We start from the raw sequence: 20,918 nt of genomic DNA, 5'->3' as shown, positions 1-20,918 counted from the left end.
CGAATGAGAGGTAGAGGTCACTTCATCACCTATTTCTCTCCTCTCTGGAAGGCTGAACCATGTGTGAATAGATCGTCCAGCTGATTCAGGAAGCACATCCACCACTATCGCCATTATCCTTGGGTACTTTTCCCAGCCCTCGGTGCGGTGTACCCTCCGCAATACAGAGGGGTTTGTTCCCAGAAAAATGTCTGTTTGTAATTTTCCACAATGCAAATCCTTTCTCCCCACTGAATCTCTCAACAATTGTGTCCTGGCTGGTGCATGGCCTACAGACAAGGCAACACACACAAAACGCTGGAGGAACTCAGCAGGTCAGGCAGCACCTATGGAAATGAATAAACAGTCGACGTTTCGGGCCAAGACCCTTCATCAGGACTGAAAAGGAAGGGGGAAGACAACAGAATAGAAAAGTGGGGTGAGGGGAAGGAGGATAACAAGAAGGTGAAGCCAGGTGGGTAGGAAGGTTAACAGGCCAGAGAAGAAGGAATCTGATAGGAGAGGAGAGAGGACAACAGAAGGAAAGGAACAGGAGGGGATCCAGGGGAGGTGATAGGCAAGTGAGAAGAGGTAAGGTGCCAGAGTGGGGAATAGAGAAGAGGGGAGGGGAAGGGGCACTTTTTTTTTAACCAGAAGGAGAAATTGATGTTCATGCCATCAAGTTGGAGGCTACCCAGATGGAATATAAAGCATTGCTCCTCCACCTTGAGTGTGGCCTCATTGTAGCACAAGATGAGGCCGTAGACCAACATGTCAGAACAGGAGTGGGAATTGGAATTAAAACGTTTGGCCACCAGGAAGTTCTGCTTTTGGCAGATAGAGCGGAGGTTCTCAATAAAGTGGTCCCCCAATTTATGACAGGACTCACCAATGTAGAGGAAGCCGCATCAGGAGCAACGGACACAATAGACGAATCCAGCAGATACGCAAATGAAGTGTTGCCTCACCTGGAAGGACTGATTGGGGCCCTGAATGGAGGTGACGGAGGAGGTGAATGGGCAGGTGTAGCATTTTGGCCACTTGCAGGGATAGGTACAGGGAGGGAGATTAGTGGGGAGGGACGGATTGGCTTGGGAATCATGGAAGGAGCAACCCTTGGAGAGAGTGAAGAGGGGGGAGGTAAACATACATTTGGTGGTAGGATCTCTTTGGAGATAGCAGAAGTTGCAGAGAATGATATGTTGGAAGTGGAGGCTCATGGGGTGGTAGGTAAGGACAAGAGGAACTCTGTCACTGTTAAGGCAGTGGGAAGATGGGGTGTGCATGGATTTCAGGAAATAGAGAAGATGCAGACAGAGATCATGTAAGGGGAGGGAGGTGTCAGAAATGGAGCAAGTGAATTTAAGGGCAGGGTGGAAGTTGGAGGCAAAATTGATAAAATTCACAATCTCAGCACGGCTGTATGAAGCAGCACCAGTGCCATTATCAATATATCAGAGGAAGAGTTGGGGAGTATAACTGGGAAGGCTTGAAACAAGGACTGTTCTACACAGCCAGCGAAAATGCAGGCATAGCTGGGGCCCACGCGGGTGCCCATGGCTATCCCTCGAGTCTGGAGAAAGTGGGAGAAGCTGAAGGAAAAATTGCTGAGGGTAAGGAGCTCTACCAGATGGAGGAGGGTGGTAGTGGAGGGGAACTGGTTGGTTCTTTTATTCAGAAAGAAGTGGAGAGCTTTAAGGCCTTCCTGATGGGGGATAGAAATGTAGAGGGACTGGACATCGATGGTGAAAGTGAAGCTGTTAGGGCCAGGGAATTGAAAGTTAGGGAAAAGATCAGGAGTGTGAGAAGTATCACGGATGAAGGTGGGAAGGGACTGAAACAAGAAGGATAGAATGGAGTCAAGGTATGAGGATAAGAGTTCACTGGGACAGGAGCAGGCAGCGACAATAGGAATTCTGACTGTATTGTACGTATGAGGGGTACAATGGAAGAGTTGTTGTTTTCATTAACTAGAAATGGACATTACATTCATAAAATATTGCAGGAACTCAGCAACGTCAGGCAGCATCTATTGAAGGATAAACAGCCAATGTTTCAGGATGCAACATTTCATCAGGACTGGAAAGGAAGGGGGCAGAAGCCAGAATAAGGTGGTGGGGAAGGGGGAGAACAAGCTAGCAGGTGACAGGTGAACATGAGGTGGGGGGGGTGGTTGAAGATGGATGGGTGGAGGGGGAGGGATGAAGAAAGAAGTTGGAAGGTGATAGATGGAAGAGGCAAAGGGTTGAAGAAGCAATCTAAAAGGAGAGGACAGTGGATCATGGAAGAATGGAAAGCAGGAGGAGAACCAGGGGAGTTATGTGCGGATGATGAGAGGAGTAGGAGTGAGAGGGTAATCAAAATGAGGAATGGTAAAACAGATGAGGAGGGAATGGGGAGACATTATCATCGATGGATTCTGCCTTATGCAGCTGACGTAAGACCATTAGACATAGGAGCAGAATTAGACGATTCGGCCCATCGAATCTGCTCTGCCATTTCTTCATGGCCAATCCATTTCTCTCTCAACCCCATTTCTCTGCCTTCTCTCCGTAACATTTCACGCCATGATTAATCAAGAATCTATCAACCTGTCTTAAATACACCCTAATGACCTGGCCTCACAGCCACCTGTGGCAATGATTTCCACAGATTCACCACCTTCTGTCTCAACAAATTTTTCCTCATCTCTGTTCTAAATGGATGTTCCTCTATTCTGAGGATGTGCCCTCTGGTCTTAAATCACCCATCCTCCCCTCCCCCACTAAAGGAAACACCCTCTCCATATCCACTATCTCGGCCTTTCGACATTCAATGGGTTTCAATGGGATTCCCCCTCATTCTCCTAAACTCAGTGAGTACAGGCCCAGAGCCATCAAATACTCCTCTTATGATAACCCTTTCATTCCCAGAATCATTTTTATGACCCTCCTCTGAACCCTCTCCAACATCAGCACATCTTTTCATAGATAAGGGGCTCAAAACTGCTCACAATACTCCAAGTGAGGCCTCACCAGTGCCTTATAAAGCTTCACATTTATATCAACACACACAAAATGCTGGTGGAATGCATCAGGCCAGACAGTGTCTATAGGAAGAAACACTGTTGACATTTCGGGAATCCTGACGAAGGGTCTCGGCCCGAAACGTCAACAGTGTTTCTTCCTATAGACGCTGCCTGGCCTGCTGTGTTCCACCAGCATTTTGTGTGTGTTGCTTGAATTTCCAGCATCTGCAGATTTCCTCGTGTTTACGTTTATATCCTTCCTTTTGTTTTCAGAATGTGATCATTGTACTTGGCAATCTAGTTCAGTTCTCAGTATATATTTTGAGTTTTTTTAACACATAAATTCCATAAGTTATATTGCACATGTTAAATTTCTTGGTAGGGATCTGTAAATTCCATAAGGGTGAACCTCCGTTATTTGAAATACTGGATTGCAGGCAGGGTGGGGGGGGGGGGGGGCAGTACCTTGTACTAAACTTGGCCAATGCTGACAAGCTCCAAGCCTGCACACAGCAGCATGGAAGATCATATCTTTAAATTGATTCATTTATGCACCTCCCCAGTTGCATGCTGTGCAAAGTAAAGCAAGTGGATGATGGGTAGAGCCTACCAACTACTCTTACCCATTCTCTAACTTTTGTTCTTCTTAACCTCGAGGTCTGAGAATGCTTATTCATTGAAAACATTCGTAACTGGAATGGACAGATTTTTGGCACCAAGAAATGTGGAAAATCAGTTAAGTTCTTATTGAAATGCGAGGCCACATGTCACAATTCTACTTTCCTTTGTTTATACCATCCTGACCCATCCGACTTCCCGTTAGTTGCAAAGGATTGTTTTTCACAAGAAACAATTCTACTACAGCACTGACTAAAGAGCTGCTTTAAAAGTCTTAGTGTATTCCTAGCTTCATAAATAGAAGATACATATGTAACACAATACATCTATTATTCCTAAATTAGAGCTCTCCCTCATCTGAGAAGAAAGCTGTGCAAAAGACATGTTGTTATTTTTTGGATTAAAAATTAACAAGTTTTAATCATCATTAACTAACAGTGAAACACCATGTCCTATCAGAGGACGGATCTAACACAGAAGAAATGGAGGAACAGGATTTTACGTTAATCCCCTCATTATTTTTTTTCACTTCATTTTAAGCTCGTGCTCTGTAGTACAACCAATAATTTAACCAGATAAGCATGCAAGGGAAATCCATTTAAAGCATTCAAACAATAACACCAACTAATAAAGTTATGTGATAGAATCATGTAACAAGAATAAAACATTCTGATGCAGTGAACAATGCGTGTGAAGAATAAATTCTTTGTATTTCTTTGAGGTGGCAGTGGACAACCGCATTTCACCCCACTTACATACCTTGCTCCAGTGCATTTCAGTATTCACTTCCCTCCCTGCTCAAAACTTCACATTTTCTGTTGTATTTTACAAACTTATTTTGCAGTCCTTTTCAGAACAGTTTGATGAAATATTACACAGAAAATGCTGTAAGATCTCAGGAGGACAGGCAACATCTAAGGAAAAGTGTAAACAGTCAACACTTTGGGACGTACAAAAAAGCTGGATGAATTCAGCAGGTCGGGCAGCATCCGTTGAAAGGAGCAGTCAACGTTTCAACATTTTGGGCTGAGGCCCTTCATCGGGACTGAAAAACAATAGATTTAAAGTCAGAGTAAGGTGAGGGGGGAAGAGGAAGAAGTACAAGGTAGCAGGTTATAGGTGAATGGGAGAGGGGGAAGGGATGAGGTAAAGATCTGGGAAGTTGATTGGTGAAAGAGATAAAGGGGAATCTGATAGGACAGAAGGCCATGAAGAAAGGGAAAGGGGAGGAGCACCAAAGGGAGGTGATGGGCAGGTAAGGAGATAAGGTAAGAGAGGAAAATGGGAATGGGAATGCTGAAGGAGAAGGGGGAAGGGCAATTATCAGAAGTTCAAGAAATCGATGTTCATGTCATCAAGTTGGAGGCTATCCAGACTGAATATAAAGGGTTGCTCCTCCAACCTGAGCATGGCCTCATCATGGCAATAGAGAGGCCATACTGACATGTCAGAATGGAAAGGGGTAATAGAACTGAGATGGGTAGATGGATGCTGCCCGGCCTGCTGAGTACCTCTAACATTTTGAGTGTAATACTTTAATTTCCAGCATCTGCAGAATTTCTCTAGTTTGATAAAAATGTTTATTTTACTCAGGATTAAATTTTAAACAAATCTAAATCTCTGGGTCTCCTCGCCTTCAGCATTGACAGGATTGGATCAATACAAAATTGGAAATGCTAGAAGTGTGTTTTTAATAGGTATCAGATTTTATTCAAGCTGCTGTTTTGTTCTGAGTCTGTTCTCTTGCTTTTACAAATAATTTCCTACCATTTGCTGGCCTCCCAAAGGCTAGTCACATGGGTACACCTACAGTTCCCCAAGAGACAGAAACAAGGATGGAAATAAACACAAGGTCAACTTTTTCACAGCCAAGCAGCAAACATTAGCGCAGAAAAGAGCTGTGAACCAGCCTTGTGTGCAACATGAATAAAACAGTGTAAAATGTTTCTTTCTCAAGTAACACCAAAAGTTTTAGTCATAAATGCTATTTGTGTCAAATACTGTTTGCCTCACTAAGCTCAGAATAGAGCAACATATGGTTATGTATCCACTTACTATATCTTTCTCATACAAACACACACGCACAGGTTTCCTATGAAACTTCTCATAATAGATCTATATTTCAGAGCTCACTCCCACTGCCCCAATAATAACCATGTGAAGCAAGTCAAAGGCTGTCCGCATTCCCACTGATTATCCCCACACGAAATAGGTTGAATCTCCAGCTGCCTATCCCATATAATAACAGCACCTTCTTCCTAGTCCTCACTCCCCCCCCCCCCCCCGAGAGCTTCTTCTTATTTAACAGAACAGCTCCACGTTTCTCCTTCAGTAACAGCGTTAATCTATGAGTAGGAGAGGTGACAGAAGTTGGAAGCTTGTTTATTAGATGCTGGTATTCTGGGTTTACACATATTTTGTAATGAGGATATTACCGAGCCAGATCTCATTAAAACCTGATCATGAACAGGTTCAATTCAGACACCCTCATGCACATCTTCTCATTAAAACATTTCCTTACTGCTTCATGCCTCACATCTGTTCCAGAGCCACTGGCAGCCAACCAATATCCTGTTTGTAGTGCCAGACCTAAATTTACAAAATGCTGCAGTTTTTCATGGATTCCTGGACACATTTTACTCTGAAGTTGATGCTGCACTCTATGCACTGTGAAACTAGATCTCTATGGGGCTTCAAACTACTGGGCTCTTGAGTTGGGTCAGTTCCAAACAGAGAATCATAATGCAACCCAGTTAGTATGCAAGAGAAATATACTGGGAGCTTTGACGCAGTCAACATGCATCCTTCCACCCAGTTCAGTATGTTACTACAGATTGGTCTTTTAACCTACTGAAGCATTATTGGGACACTTTGATGCTATGAAGAAAGATCTGTGATTATAAGTGGATGTGTTTTAATTGGCTGCTCTCATTTGAAAGCCCAAGTGATGCCAAAAATTATTCTGGTTTCAAACCAAGTACTCAATGGAAGATACAAGATTCCTCCTCATTTTGCACGGCTATTGAATGTCATTGATGTAAGATGTCCTAGGTGCTGTGGAGCAAGAGCCACACACGCAAACTGCTGGTTGAACTCAGCAGGTCAGGCAGCATCTAGTATTATTTCTTTCTTTATGTATTTGCACGGTTTGTTGCCTTTTGCATTCTGGTTTGGGGGGGGCGGGGAACACCCCCAAGTTGGTGCGGTCTTTCACTGATTCTGTTATGGTTATTATTCTACGGATTTATTGAGTCTGTCCACAAGAAAATGAATCTCAGGATTGTACATGGTGAAATATATGCACTTAGATACATTGACTTTGGACTTTGATTTAACCAAATTTTGTTCTCAACTTGCCAACCTTTCCTTGGATTCCATGGGCTTTTACTTTACTGATGAGTGTACCAGATGGACTGGATCACACATTTTGCTTTATTCTTGGATCACGTAATCCTACCAATTTTAGATCTTAAAGTTAGCATTAACTCCTTTCAGTGGGAAAGGGCTCTACATTTATCACACATTTGATGAAGAACTGTTTAATAACCTTTCTCCTAAATGACCTGTTTCTAATTTTAAGCCAACATTTTTAAGTCACAGATTTCCTAACCAGCAGAGTAAGCTTCTCTTAATGTCTCCTGTCAATTCCATTTACGATCTTACAATTCTCAGTCAAATCAACCCTTAGCTTTTCACTTTCTTGGGAATATACACCTAGTGTATATATTAATTTAACCCTCGCAATCCTGATGAAGCTGTTCAACACTCCTTCAAAGGTATGCAGAGTCTATATACACTTTTATAGATTCATATATAGAATGTACAGTATATTCAGTATACAGTGCCCAAACTGTACACAATGCTATACAGTCTAACCAGAAAAATACATAATATACTGCAGTTCTTCCCTTTCTAAGTCTAGCTCCTCCAATTTTTACAGGCTAACACCAAGGAGAAGGACAATAAGGATAGTGAGATTGGTGGGGGGGGGGGGGATGCTGATTTTCTGGGTGATGTTGATATCAGGAAGGAGGTGGAGTTCAGTCTCTTGAAGCACAATAAGGCAGATAAATCCCCAGAGCCAGGTGGGATCTGTCCCAGGCTATTGAGAGAGACAGGTGTGGATATTGCTTGACAATAATCTGTTCAGATACAGACAAGATCCCAGAGCAGGGGTTCCCAACCTGCGATCCACGGACCCCGTGGTTAAGGGTAGAGGATCCATGGCATAAAAATGTTTGGGAACCCCTGTCCTAGAGGATTAGAAAACACTCAATACTGTTCCTTTGTTTGGGACAAATAGGCCAGTGAACCTTACATCAGTGTTAGGATAATTATTAGAGAACAATTAGGGTTGAGATTACGTCTATCTGGATAAGAACAGATATCAGGATAATCAGCATGGCTTTGTACAAGGAAGGTCTTAAACTAGATTGAGTGACAAAGATGACCGATAAGTGGATGTTGTATACATGGAATTTAGAAAAGCTTTTGATAAGGTCCCTCATGGTAGAAGCTCAGCGACAGGGCTGATAAACCAAAGTTTGCCCTGTGGTAGTGGGCTGTCGGGGACTTATAGCTACATCCACCATCGAATTACTGAAGGACCTAGGGATCCAAGGTTAGAATCTATGGCAAACCATCATAGCCCCATCAGAGGCGGCACAAAGAAGCAGCCACTAGCTTTGGATCAAACGGAAAGACCTCTCCTGGGCTCCAAGATAGCATCAAGAGAGTGGGAAGACACAATGGGGGGAGACCCTGGGACACCAGAAGGCATCGTCCAGCCCTCCAGAAATCTAGTGGGCTAATCAATGAAACATTGAGGAAGGAGTGTGCCCACTCAAAAACCCCTGTGTGTCAACCCCATGCCACTCCCAGCATCAGGGCAGTCTTGAGCAAGTGCTCTTAAGCCATTGGCACGAGGGATATTAACATCTTATCCTGTACTTTTTGATTTCTGACTTAATGTTTTACTGAAGTCCATATATAAAATATCTAAAGAATTAAGGCACATGGAATCTACAGATTGGATTCAAAATTGACTTGGCCATAAAAAACAAAGGGTAGTGCTGGAGGAGTTTCATTTTGACTGGAGATCTGTGGCCAGTGGGGTTCCACAGGGATCAGTGCTGGGACCTCTATGATTTGGATGAAAATGCAGGTGGGCTGATTGGTAAGTTAGCTGATGACATAGAAGTTGACAGTTGTGGACAGTTAGAGAGGTTGTCAAAGCATACTGCAGGACACAGATCAGTTGGAAATATTGGCAGAGAAATGGCAGGTGGAGTTTAATTGATTTTTTTTGAACAGTTACACTTTGGGAGGAGTAAAATATACTGCCAAGGGCAGTGATTATTATAGAGTGATCATGGGGGTCCAAGTCCATAGCTTCCTGAAAATGACAGCATAAGTAGATAAGGTGATCAAGGAGGCACTTACCATATTTGCCTTCATTTGTTGTGGCATTAAGTATGAAAGTCAGGATGTCATGTTGCAATTGTATAAACCTTTGGTTAGACAACACTTGCAGCCCTGTGTACACTTTTGGTACACCACACTACAACGGATGTGAAGTCTTTTGAGAGGATGAAGAAATTCACAAGACGTTGCCTGAATTACAGAGTATTAGTTATAAGGAAAGGTCAGACTCTTTTTTCCCTCTGGAATAGAGGCTAAGCAGTGACTTGACAGAAGTAAATAAAATTATGAGAGGTGAACAGTACAGTTCAAAAGTCTTTGGCACATGTATGAGGATGCTTAAGACCTTTGCACAGGATTGTGTATTATATCTTTCCAGTTACCAAATAACACTTAATACTGCTGAGCTAATGCAAAGCTAAGTGCTCTTATTTCTATTTCCCAACCACCTTCCTATTTTAACCAATACACAAAAGTCTTAGGCACCCTAGCCGTATACATGTGCCTAAGACTTTTGTACAGTACTGTAGCTAGGGTAGAAATTCAGGCATTAGATGGCATAGCTTTAAGATGAGACTGGAATAAGTTTAAAGGAAAGTTATGAGGCAAGTTTCTTTTTACATAAAGGAGGTGGTGGATACCTGAAAAGTGGTAGAAGTAGATTTAATAGCAACAGTTAAGAGGTGTTTAGAGTGACACATCCACAGACAGACAGGGAATGGGGGGGAGGGATATAAACCATGTGCAAACAGATAGGATTTGTTTAAATTGACTTCACAACAAGCATAGATATCATGGCAAAGGGACTGTTTCTGTGCTGTACTGTTCTATTCCAATGTAACTTATCGATATTCACCAATCATTGTATTTGTATCTAACCAGAACTTTTTGAATTGTACCGTACATGTGGACACATGTCATTTTGGATTGCTACTGTCACTAGCACTTCTCAATTCAAAAACAAATATTTGAAACTCCTCTGCTTTGTTCCAATACAGCTAAAAAGGATCTTTGTTCAATTGAACGTGCCTGCCAGAGGGGATTCTCGTCCTACAATCACCAAATTTTGCCCACAATCCAATCCAAAACACGTGAAATTCCACAAAGAAAAATCTATTCTTTACAATTCTTTAGCAAAAAGAAGTCAGGCAAACACAAAGATAAGGGTTTTCTAGAATTTACGAAATATCAATTTATAAGTGCAGTGGCAGAAATACTATCTTTTTTAATTGCTAAAGTACCAATGATGAAAACGTAGAAGGTTATGATTTAGGAATTATTCTAACACGATGGAAAAAGCAGAAGAGAGGGAAAAGGCACTTAGCACATCACCAGTGATGAATTAGAACGGCTTGCATTCCTTATATCTTGACATGTTAAATCTCAGGAAAAATAGTACCAAGTTGGTACAGTTGGCCGTCCTTATCCGCGGGTTCTGCATGCGCGAATTCAACCAACCGCGGATCGGGAAATCCCAGAAGTTCTCTCTCCAGCAGTTGTTGTTTGAGCATGTACAGACCTTTTTTTCTTGTCATTATTCCCTAAACCATACAGTATAACAACTATTTACATAGCATTTACGTTGTATTAGGTATTATAAGTTATCCAGAGATGATTTAAAGTTTATGGGAGGATATGCATAGGTTACCGTGGATCGGGAATCAAAAAAAACCCGGAAGTTCTCTAAGTCGGAACAGGCACATCCGGTATTATTTAGCATCAGTTAATCAAATGTTTGTCTTAGTATATAGTATACATTTTACCTTTCTATGCATATAAAACACTTAAGAAACGTATGTATTTCAATGATTAAACCACTGCATTGCTTATTAATAATTGTAGCTTTCATCGGGGCAGGGCCTTTCACATGCTCCATTATTCTCACTTTATCCTTTAAAATTGTTCTGATTGTTGATCGACTGTAGCCTAGCGCTTTTCCAATGACCGATGGTATTTCACCTCTTTCCGATCGCTTTATTATTTCCACTTTATTTTCAATCATGATCGTTTTCCAGAACAGAAACACTGCGGGCGGCGGGTCTGGAGCTCCGCCGGGTCCTACAGTCCACTGACTTGAGCATCCCGTTTTTTGGTATCCGCGGAGGGTCGCGGAAGCAATCCCCCGCGGATAAGGAGGGCCGACTGTACTTACTTTTACAACATGTAAGATGTTGGAACATGCAGAATGCTGGTAAAAACTCCACAGTGACAATTATAAGAAATCTGACACTAGTGCACCAAGCTGTTCTGGGCTTCAAAGTCAGTCGTGGGTTGATCGGTATGAACCACAACCAAGAACAAGGCACAGGCAAAAGCAGCTGGTCTTTGGTAAGACACATTGACTTTTATTCAGCAAGTCCCCAGACTACAAGCATAAGTACCTCACCAAAAGTAAATAAATAATTAAATAATCAGTCAGCATCTCAACTTTGTTCTCAGCAAATGCTGGCGCTGAGCAATGGCTTTGGTTGAAAGTTCTGCCCTTACTAAGATACTCACATATCGAGCGCTGCCAGTGTGATGCAAGCAAACAAACGTGACAAGCCAGCACTGCGTGACTCAGAATAGTTAGTCAGTATCCACAGCGGAATATCCAAGTGGAGATCTTCCGATTCTTACTAACCGAAGATGAAAAGATGCCTGCTGTAACATCTTTACTGGTACTTTAACTTTATCCCTTTCTCCACTGCCCTTGCATCAGGAAACCAAGTCAGATACTGAGTGAAAAGGAGGGGCTTAACAAAAATAAACAATGTTTGTGAAGAAGTAGGGAAAAGAGTTGACCTGCAGTGGATTTTGTGTGTATGCTTTCATTCCACACCAGTATTTTCAGCATCCACTGCCACTGGGGTTAAAAAAATCTTTAAATAGTGGAAATTCTGTTGTGTCAGTGAGTGGCCACAAATGTTACAAGTTGAAGTCTCACTTTCCTATGTTTCTGGTCTCAACCTTATTTATCAACGAATAAGTTCTGTATTACCTTTCAGCTGGATAAAGACCATACAGTGGGGGAAGGAGTGGGGGGTGGGAAGAGAGAGAAGAGTTTGTCAATTTAGCATATTATTCGTCTCCAAGGCTCTAAAACCAAACCAGGAAATTATAGGCCAGTGAGACTGACATCAGTAGTAGAAGGTATTCTAAGGGACCGGATTAGGGATAGTTAGCATGACTTTGTGCACGGTGTTACGTACCCGTGGGTATCTTGTACTTGTCACGTGACAATGGTGTTGAAGATATGCTGGACCTAAGGTAGTGGTCTTGTGATGGTGGGGTGACGTCATTTTCCCGCCAGTAGAGGTCATGTGACATTCCCATTTGTTTGTCCAAGGCCTCCTCTACTCTCGTGATGAGGCCACACTCAGGTTGGAAGAACAACACCTTATATTCCGTCCGGGTAGCCTCCACTTTGATGGCACAAACATCGATTTCTCGAACTTCCAGTAACGAACCTCCCCACCGCCTCCCCCCCCCCACCATTCCCCATTTCTTTCTCTGACTTTATCTCCTTACCTGCCCATTACCCTCCTCTGGTGCTCATCCCTTTTCTTCCTTCCGTCCTCTCCTATCAGATTCTCCCTTCTCCAGCCCTGTATCTCTTTCACCAATCAGCTCTTTACTTCGCCCCCCACCCCCCCCGTTCCACCTATCGCCTTGTGGCTCTTCCTCCACCCCAATGACTTTCTTATTCTAAGTCATCTCTTTTCCCAGTCCTGCTGAAGGGTCTTGGCCCTGAAACGTCAACTGTCTACTCTTTCCCATAGATGCTGCCTGGCTTGCTGAGTTCCTCCAGCATTTTGTGTGTGTTGCTCTGGATTTCCAGCATCTGCAGAGCTTCCTTTGTTTGTATTGAGTACAAGAGGTGGGATGTTATGCTGAAGTTATATAAGATATTGGTGAGACCTAATTTGGAGCACTGTGTGCAGATGTAAATACAGTTGAAAGAGTACACAGAAAATTCACGAGGATGTTGCCAGGACTGGAAAGATGGATAGGTTAGGACCATACTCCTTGAAACATAGGGGAGATTTGATAGAGGCATATAAAATTATATATGGTATAGATAGGATAAATGCAAGCATGCTTTTTCCACTGAGGGTAAGTGGGACTACAACTAGAGGTCATGGGTTAATGGTAAAAGGTGTAAAGTTTAAGGGGAACATGAGAGAAAACCTCTTCACTACTCAGAGGGCTGTTGAGAGTGTGGAACGAACTGCCAGTGCAAGTGGTACATGCCAGCTCAATTTCAACATTGAAGAGAAGTTTGGATAGGTATACAAATGGGAGAGGAATGGTCAGGGTGCAGGGTCAATGGGACTAGGCACTTTAAATGGTTTAGGCAAAGGGCCTGCTTCTGTGTAACAACACACACAAAATGCTGGTAGAACACAGCAGGCTAGGCAGCATCTATAGGGAGAAGCGCTGTCGACGTATCAGGCTGAGACCCTTCGTCAGGACTAACTGAAATTCGGTTAGTCCTGACGAAGGGTCTCGGTCCAAAACATCGACAGCGCTTCTCCCTATAGATGCTGCCTAGCCTGCTGTGTTCTATCAGCATTTTGTGTGTGTTGTTGTTTGAATTTCCAGCATCTGCAGATTTCCTCGTGCCTGCTTCTGTGTTGTACTTTTCTATGACCATTTCCCAGCAACAAAATGTAAGGTCATCAGCAGCAGGACTACACATTTGTCCTTTTATTAAAAATGTTCTAAGATTTAACCTTCGCATCTCCCATCTGTGATGATTTTTTTGTTGCCATTTTTGTGTGATTTTTGATCGGGTCGGACTTGTTCTGCGGTCTGAAGTTAGCGAACAACACAGCTCTAGATTGAACTGAAATGAAAACCATGGCTTTCTTTGTTTCGTGGCTGTCCGTGGGAAGACTAATCCCAGAGTATACTGCATACAGACTTTGATAATAAATGTACTTTGAACCTTTGAATCTAATAGAGGCATTTTATGTAGAGGTCAATTTCTATTATGGTCATTATCCCATTATGAATTTATTGAGTAGAAAATGAATCTCAGGGTTGTATATGGTGACATATATGTACTTTGATAATAAGATTACTTTGAACTTACCTCATGAAGCTCTTCAGACCTGGAAAATTATTCAGGTTTTGGTCTAACACAATCTAATACTTTCTACACTTATATCTCCATTCAACAAAACTGCAGAAGTGAAAGAGAAAACAAAAATAAATTCAAATGGTGTTCAATGCTGTTACACACAAAAAGCAGTACATTTATAGACTGTTTTAGACAGAGAATAAATTTAAACATTCAAATTTTGACTGTACATTCTAAAATTTCACTAGCTCCTTCCTTACAGAGATTGACGGTTAAGTATATAAAGCTATTATAATAGTAGACAGAAGAAAGACTGCAGATGCTGGAGATCTGGGGCAACACAAAAAAAAACTGCTGGAGGAACTCAGCATGTCAGGCAGCATCCATGGAAGAAAATAAACAGTTGCTGTTTCAGGCCGAGACAATTACAAATGTGCAGAGCAAGGACAACTAAGGAGCAATAGGACGACAAGACAAAAACTGTGAGCTCTCAGAAAACTGCGCAAAAAGAGAGAGCCAATCAATTCACCTCACGATCAAGTGGCAGGCGGGCACACTTGCCACATTCTTGCAGTCGATCCATCACGGTTCACAGACCCTTACTCAGGACTGGAAAGAAAGAAAGCAGAAGCTAGAATAATAGGATAGTGTAGCGATGTACTACATACAGAGCTAGAGATGACACGCAGTTGGTAAGTCGTTTCGAGACTAGCTTATTCAAACTTCGCAGCGCTGGCATTTAATCCCTAGCGCCCGCCCTCTCCAGGCGGAAGTGACGTCAGAAGTGCATTACCAAAGTCTCCCCCCGCACGCTGGATATTTGTGAGCCAGTTCGCCTGTGCAGAAAGTGGGTTGCCACATAACCCCCCCCCAGAACCAGCGATACACACCCCCAATGTCCACAGTCTGGATCAGCCTCTGTTTGGGAGGTCTGCCTCTGTGCCACGGTGCCTGAACCTTGACCGGCTGCGCCAAGTCTACATGGGCTGGTTTGAGTCGGTCCACCGTGAAAATCTCCTCTTTACCCCAATGTCCAGAACGTACATGGACCCGTTGTTGTTGATCACCTTGAACGGCCCCTCATACGGCTGCTGTAGCGGTGCCCAGTGTCCGCCCCTTCGTACAAACACAAACTTACAGTTCTGCAGGTCTTTGGGTACATGGGTCAGGGTCCATCCGTGCTGTGAAGTCAGTACAGGGGCCAGGTTGCTGAGCCTTTCGCGTTGTCTGTCCAGGACTGCTGCGGGTTCTTCCTCTTGCCCCCTTGGGGCTGGTATGAACTCTCCTGGGACGACCAGGGGTGTGCCGTACACCAACTCGGCCGACGAGGCGTGCAGATCCTCTTTGGGCGCTGTGCGAATTCCAAGCAGGACCCAGGGAAGCTCGTCCACCCAGTTAGGTCCTCTCAGGCGGGCCATGAGAGCCGACTTCAAGTGACGGTGGAAGCGTCCCACTAATCCATTCGACTGTGGGTTGTAGGCAGTAGTGTGGTGTAGCTGCGTTCCCAACAGGCTGGCCACAGCTGACCACAGGCTGGAGGTGAACTGGGCACCTCTGTCGGAGGTAATGTGGACCGGTACCCCGAAATGTGCTACCCAGGTTGCAATCAGTGCTTGGGCGCAGGAATCGGCAGATGCGTCGGTGAGCGGGACTGCCTCTGGCCACGTCGTGAACTGGTCTACCATAGTTAGGAGGTACCGCACTCCTTGGGACACTGGTAGGGGACCCACGATATCCACATGAATGTGGTCGAACCTCCAGTGGGTGGGTTCAAACTGCTGCGGCGGGGCTTTAGTGTGCCGCTGCACCTTGGCTGTTTGGCACTGCGTGCACGTTCTGGCCCATTCACTGACCTGCTTGCGAAGTCCGTGCCACGTGAACTTGCTGGAGACCAGCTGGACGGTTGTCCTGATACATGGGTGCGCCAAACCGTGTATGGAGTCGAAAACTCGCCGCCTCCAGGCTGCCGGGATGATGGGGCGAGGTTGGCCGGTAGCCACGTCGCACAGGAGGGTCCTCACACCTGGGCCTACGAGAAAGTCGTGCAGGTGCAAACCCGAGACTGCGGTCCTGTAGCTGGGCATCTCGTTGTCTGCCTGCTGCGCCTCTGCCAGTGCTGCATAGTCCACCCCCACGGACAGGGCCTGGACAGCTGGTCTGGAGAGTGCGTCTGCCACGATGTTGTCCTTTCCTGAGACATGCTGGATGTCCGTCGTGTACTCGGAGATGTAGGACAGATGTCGCTGCTGGCGAGCCGACCAGGGATTGGACACCTTCGTGAACGTGAAGGTCAACGGTTCGTGGTCCGTGAACGTGGTGAACGGCCTGCCTTCTAAGAAGTACCTGAAATGCCGGATTGCCAGATACAGTGCCAACAGCTCCCGGTCGAAAGCACTGTACTTGAGTTTGGGTGGTCGTAGGTGCTTGCTGAAGAACGCCAGGGGTTGCCAGTGCCCCTCGATGAGCTGCTCCAGCACCCCACCAACTGCTGTGTCGGATGCGTCCACTGTGAGGGCGGTCGGAACATCCGTTCTGGGGTGCACCAGCATCACGACATCTGCCAAGGCTTCCTTGGCTTTAACGAAAGCGGCCGCGGCCTCCTCATCCCAAGTAATGTCCTTGCCTTTACCCAACATCAGGGTGTACAAAGGGTGCATGATACGGGCTGCTGAGGGGAGGAAACGGTGGTAGAAGTTCACCATACCAACGAACTCCTGCAGGCCTTTGACCGTGTTGGGCCGGGCAAAGTGGCGGATCGCGTCTACCTTGGCGGGCAGAGGTGTTGCCCCGTTTTTGGTAATCCTGTGGCCCAGGAAGTCAATGGTATTGAGACCGAACTGGCATTTGGCCGGGTTGATCATGAGGCCGAAATCACTCAGGCGGGAGTAGAGCTGGGACGGATGCTCCTGATGACTACTGCTGGCTATAAGGTTGTCGTCCAAATAGATGAACACAAAGTACAGGTCGCGTCCCACCGCGTCCATTAGCCGCTGGAACGTCTGTGCGGCATTCTTCCGGCCGAACGGCATTCGGAGGAACTCAAACAGGCAGAACGGGGTGATGAGTGCTGTTTTGGGGATGTCTTCAGGGTGCACCGGGATTTGATAGTATCTCCGGACGAGGTCTACTTTGGAAAATATTCCTGCTCCATGCAGGTTTGCTGCAAAGTCCTGTATGTGCGGCACAGGGTAGCAGTCTGGAGTTGTAGCCTCGTTCAGTCTGCGGTAGTCGCTGCATGGTCTCCACCCCCAGCTGCTTTGGGCACCATGTGCAGAGGGGAGGCCCATGGGCTGTCGGACCCCCGTACGATCCCCAATTCCTCCATCCTCTTGAACTCCTCCTTCGCCAGGCGGAGCTTTTCCGGGGGGAGTCTTCGTGCGCGGGCATGGAGGAGTGGTCCCTGGGTCGGAATGTGGTGCTGTACCCCGTGTCTGGGCATGGCTGCCGTGAACTGCGGTGCCAGAATCGATGGAAAGTCCGCCAGGATTCTGGTGAATTTGTTGTCTGACAGCATGATGGAGTCCAGGTGTGGGGCCGGCAACTTGGCTTCACCCAGGAAGAACATCTGGAAAGTCTCGGCATGTACCAGTCTTTTCTCTTGCAAGTCGACCAGCAGGCTGTGAGCTCGCAAGAAGTCCGCCCCCAGGAGTGGTTGGGCCACCGCGGCCAGTGTGAAGTCCCACGTGAACCGGCTGGCGCCGAACTGCAGCTGCACTGTGCAGGTGCCGTAGGTCCGTATCGTGCTGCCGTTTGCAGCCCTCAGGGTGGGTCCTGGCTTCCTGTTGCAGGTGTCATACCCCATCGGGGGCAAGACGCTGATTTCCGCTCCGGTGTCGACCAAGAAACGACGTCCCGACTGTTTGTCCCAGACGTACAAGAGGCTGTCCTGGTGGCCAGCCGCCATAGTCATTAGCGGCAGCTGGCCCCTGCAGGGCGGGCGACAATGGCGGGCTTTTGTACCCCACCGCTGGTGGTAGAAACACCACCGTTCACTGGCCTACTCACTCCTGCCTCTGTGTTGTGTGCACCCCCCTGCCGGGCCTGGTCTGGTCCGCTGCTGGGCACGTGGCCTGGTAATCTGACCGACGGACGCCACGCTCTCCCTCTTGGCTTTCCACAGCACGTCTGCCTGGGCCGTCACCTTCCTGGGGTCACTGAAATCTGCGTCGGCCAGCAGCAGATGTATGTCCTCGGGCAGTTGCTCCAGGAACACTTGCTCGAACATGAGGCAGGGCTTGTGTCCGTCAGCCAGGGCCAGCATCTCGTTCATCAATGCTGACAGCAGTCTGTCTCCCAAACCGTCCAGGTGAAGCAGGCGGACACCCCGCTCACGCCGTGAGAGGCCAAAGGTTCCAATGAGCAGTGCTTTGAATGCTTCATATTTGCCTTCTTCCGGGGGCGACTGTATGAAATCCGCAACCTGGGCGGCCGTCTCCTGGTCATGGGCGCTCACCACGTGGTAGTAACACGTGGAATCAGAAGATATCTGCCAAATCTGGAACTGGGCTTCTGCTTGGTCACGTGTGGTCGCAGCGTCCAGAAAGTCGGCAGTTTTAGCGAAACTGCGTGAACAGATGAAGAGTCGGTCATCTTTGGTCCAAATCTCGTTTGGACTGTCGGGGTCACCAATGTCGCGATGTACTACATACAGAGCTAGAGACAACGACACGCAGTTGGCAAGTCGTTTCAAGACTAGTTTATTCAAACTTTGCGGCACTGGCATTTAATCCCTAGCACCCGCCCTCTCCGGGCGGAAATGACGTCAGAGGTGCATTACCAAAGTCTCCCCCCCACGCACTGGCTATTTGTGAGCCAGTTCGCCACAATAGCAAGAGGGAGAGAAGGTGGTGGGTGATAGGTGAATCCATGTGAGAAGGGGAAGTTAGGTATTGTCCCCTTGGTCCCAAATTACCTATCCCAAACTTTGAGACTTGTGAACCCTGCTTCTAGGCACCACATCCAGGGGGATCATTCTCGCAGCCTCCAACCTGTCAGCCTGTCAAGCTCAATTTGTATAATAAAGTCACCTCTCATATTTCTTAAACTCTGCAGGAGTGGAAAATTTCTACAGATGTACTGTGGACAGCAATCTAACTGGTTGCTATGGAGGGGCCACTGCACAGGATCGGAAAAAGCTGTGGAAAGCTGTAAGCTCCACCAACTTCATCATGGGCACTAGCTTCCTCAGCATCGAGGAGGCCTTCAATGGGCGATGCCACAAAAGGCGGCATCCATCATTAAGGACCCCCAATACCCAGGACACGCCCTCCTCTCACTGCTACCATGAACAGGAACCTGAAGATGCACACTCAATGTTTCAGGAGCACCTTCTTCCTCTCTGCCATCAGCTTTCTAAATGGACAATGAATCCATGAACACTACCTCACTAATTTTACTTCTTATATTCTCTCTCTTTTTGCACTACTTATTACATATGTACAGCTGTCACAGGACAAGAGATTCCACAATATACGCCAATGATATTAAACTTGATTTTGATTGCTGATAATCTCTAGCTTGCCATGGTAATTTCGAGCAGAGATTATCTTTGATCAATGAATTAGTAACAATAATTAAGGATTTTTAAAGAAAAAGGTTGTCCTGTTGGTTATTTACATGTATTCACTATTTTTTTATTAATAAAAAGTATAACAGAGACATTGATATAAAAGAAGCATTTTAGAAAACCTGTTGCAAATATTAATACTAACCTTTTAAAAAGACAATTGGAAAAGAACAATTTCTATTGTAACTGCTTACAGTCGAAACTGTACATCAGGTCTGTGAGGATTTCAAAATGTATCATCCAATGCCACATGTTCTCTAACTAGCGCCAAGCCAGCATGAGATGTTCCCTGTGAAATCGTCTAATTCCTCTCAGTCGATAAAAAACCGTTCGCTGCTTTGTTTGCCAGTAAAGATAATCATTACGTATTTTTAATAGAATGGATAAGGTATAAAGCATTGAGGGGCAGCACTGCATGATGCATGCTTACAAAGGTATTGTGTGTGCATTCTTGGGCATAAGTGCCCTAGGTTTGCCACCCTAGTTAATCTCACCTCATATGGCAGAACTGCTGAGTAATTAATTACATTAATTTACAGTTCAAAGGTAACATTAGCTTATAGCATTACTCATTCCCACACCTCCTCCGCTGACAAGACTACTTTTCAACCCACCTCCTCCCTCTCCTTTCTATTCAACACCTCTCCAGTTTCATTACCCTCTCTTCTGCTCTACAACACTTAGCCACATTGGGCTCCATTTTATTTTCTTAAAACGCATGAACATGTGGTACCTGGGTTTAAGTAGAATGAAAGTGGGAACAATAAACAAGAGATTAACAAGATTAACAATAAACAATAAGATTATTAAGGGATTGGACAAGACAGAGGCAGGAAATATGTTCCAGATGCTGGAGAGTCCAGTACCAGAGGGCATGGTTTGAGAGTAAGGGGTAGGTCATTTAGGACAGAGTTAAGGAAAAACTTCTTCTCCCAGAGAGTTGTGGGGGTGTGGAATGCACTGCCTCGGAAGGCAGTGGAGGCCAATTCTCTGGATGCTTTCAAGAAGGAGCTAGATAGGTATCTTATGGATAGAGGAATCAAGGGATATGGGGACAAGGCAGGAACCGGGTATTGATAGTAGATGATCAGCCATGATCTCAGAGTGGCGGGCAGGCTCGAAGGGCCGAATGGTCTACTTCTGCACCTATTGTCTATTGTCTAAAATGCTGAAGGAACTCAGTGGAGCATCTGTGGAGCAAAATGGAGAGCTGACGTTTCAGTGTTGAGACCCTTCATCCAGCCTAAAAAGCAGAGGGGAAT

At 45.5% G+C, this 20,918-nt stretch overlaps 1 protein-coding gene across 11 annotated transcripts in view; it reads right to left on the bottom strand.

Annotated features, from left to right (window-relative positions):
- The window catches only part of pomgnt2 (protein O-linked mannose N-acetylglucosaminyltransferase 2 (beta 1,4-)), a 131,726-nt gene that overhangs the window by 83,790 nt on the left and 27,018 nt on the right, over window positions 1-20,918 (bottom strand). For 10 of the 11 annotated variants that reach the window (XR_012099494.1, XR_012099490.1, XR_012099496.1 and 7 more), the window contains exon 3: window positions 14,103-14,192. The exons of the other annotated variant lie outside the window; for it this stretch is intronic. The gene's annotated coding sequence lies outside the window, so the exon portion shown is untranslated. The remainder of the gene's footprint in view (window positions 1-14,102; window positions 14,193-20,918) is intronic. 11 annotated transcript variants of the gene reach the window in all.

This window comes from Hemitrygon akajei, chromosome 1 (genome assembly GCF_048418815.1).
Source record: "Hemitrygon akajei chromosome 1, sHemAka1.3, whole genome shotgun sequence".
In the NCBI taxonomy this organism is placed as follows: domain Eukaryota; kingdom Metazoa; phylum Chordata; class Chondrichthyes; order Myliobatiformes; family Dasyatidae; genus Hemitrygon; species Hemitrygon akajei.
Note: the sequence above shows the minus strand (reverse complement) of the source record. Positions and strands in the feature narration are given on the sequence as shown.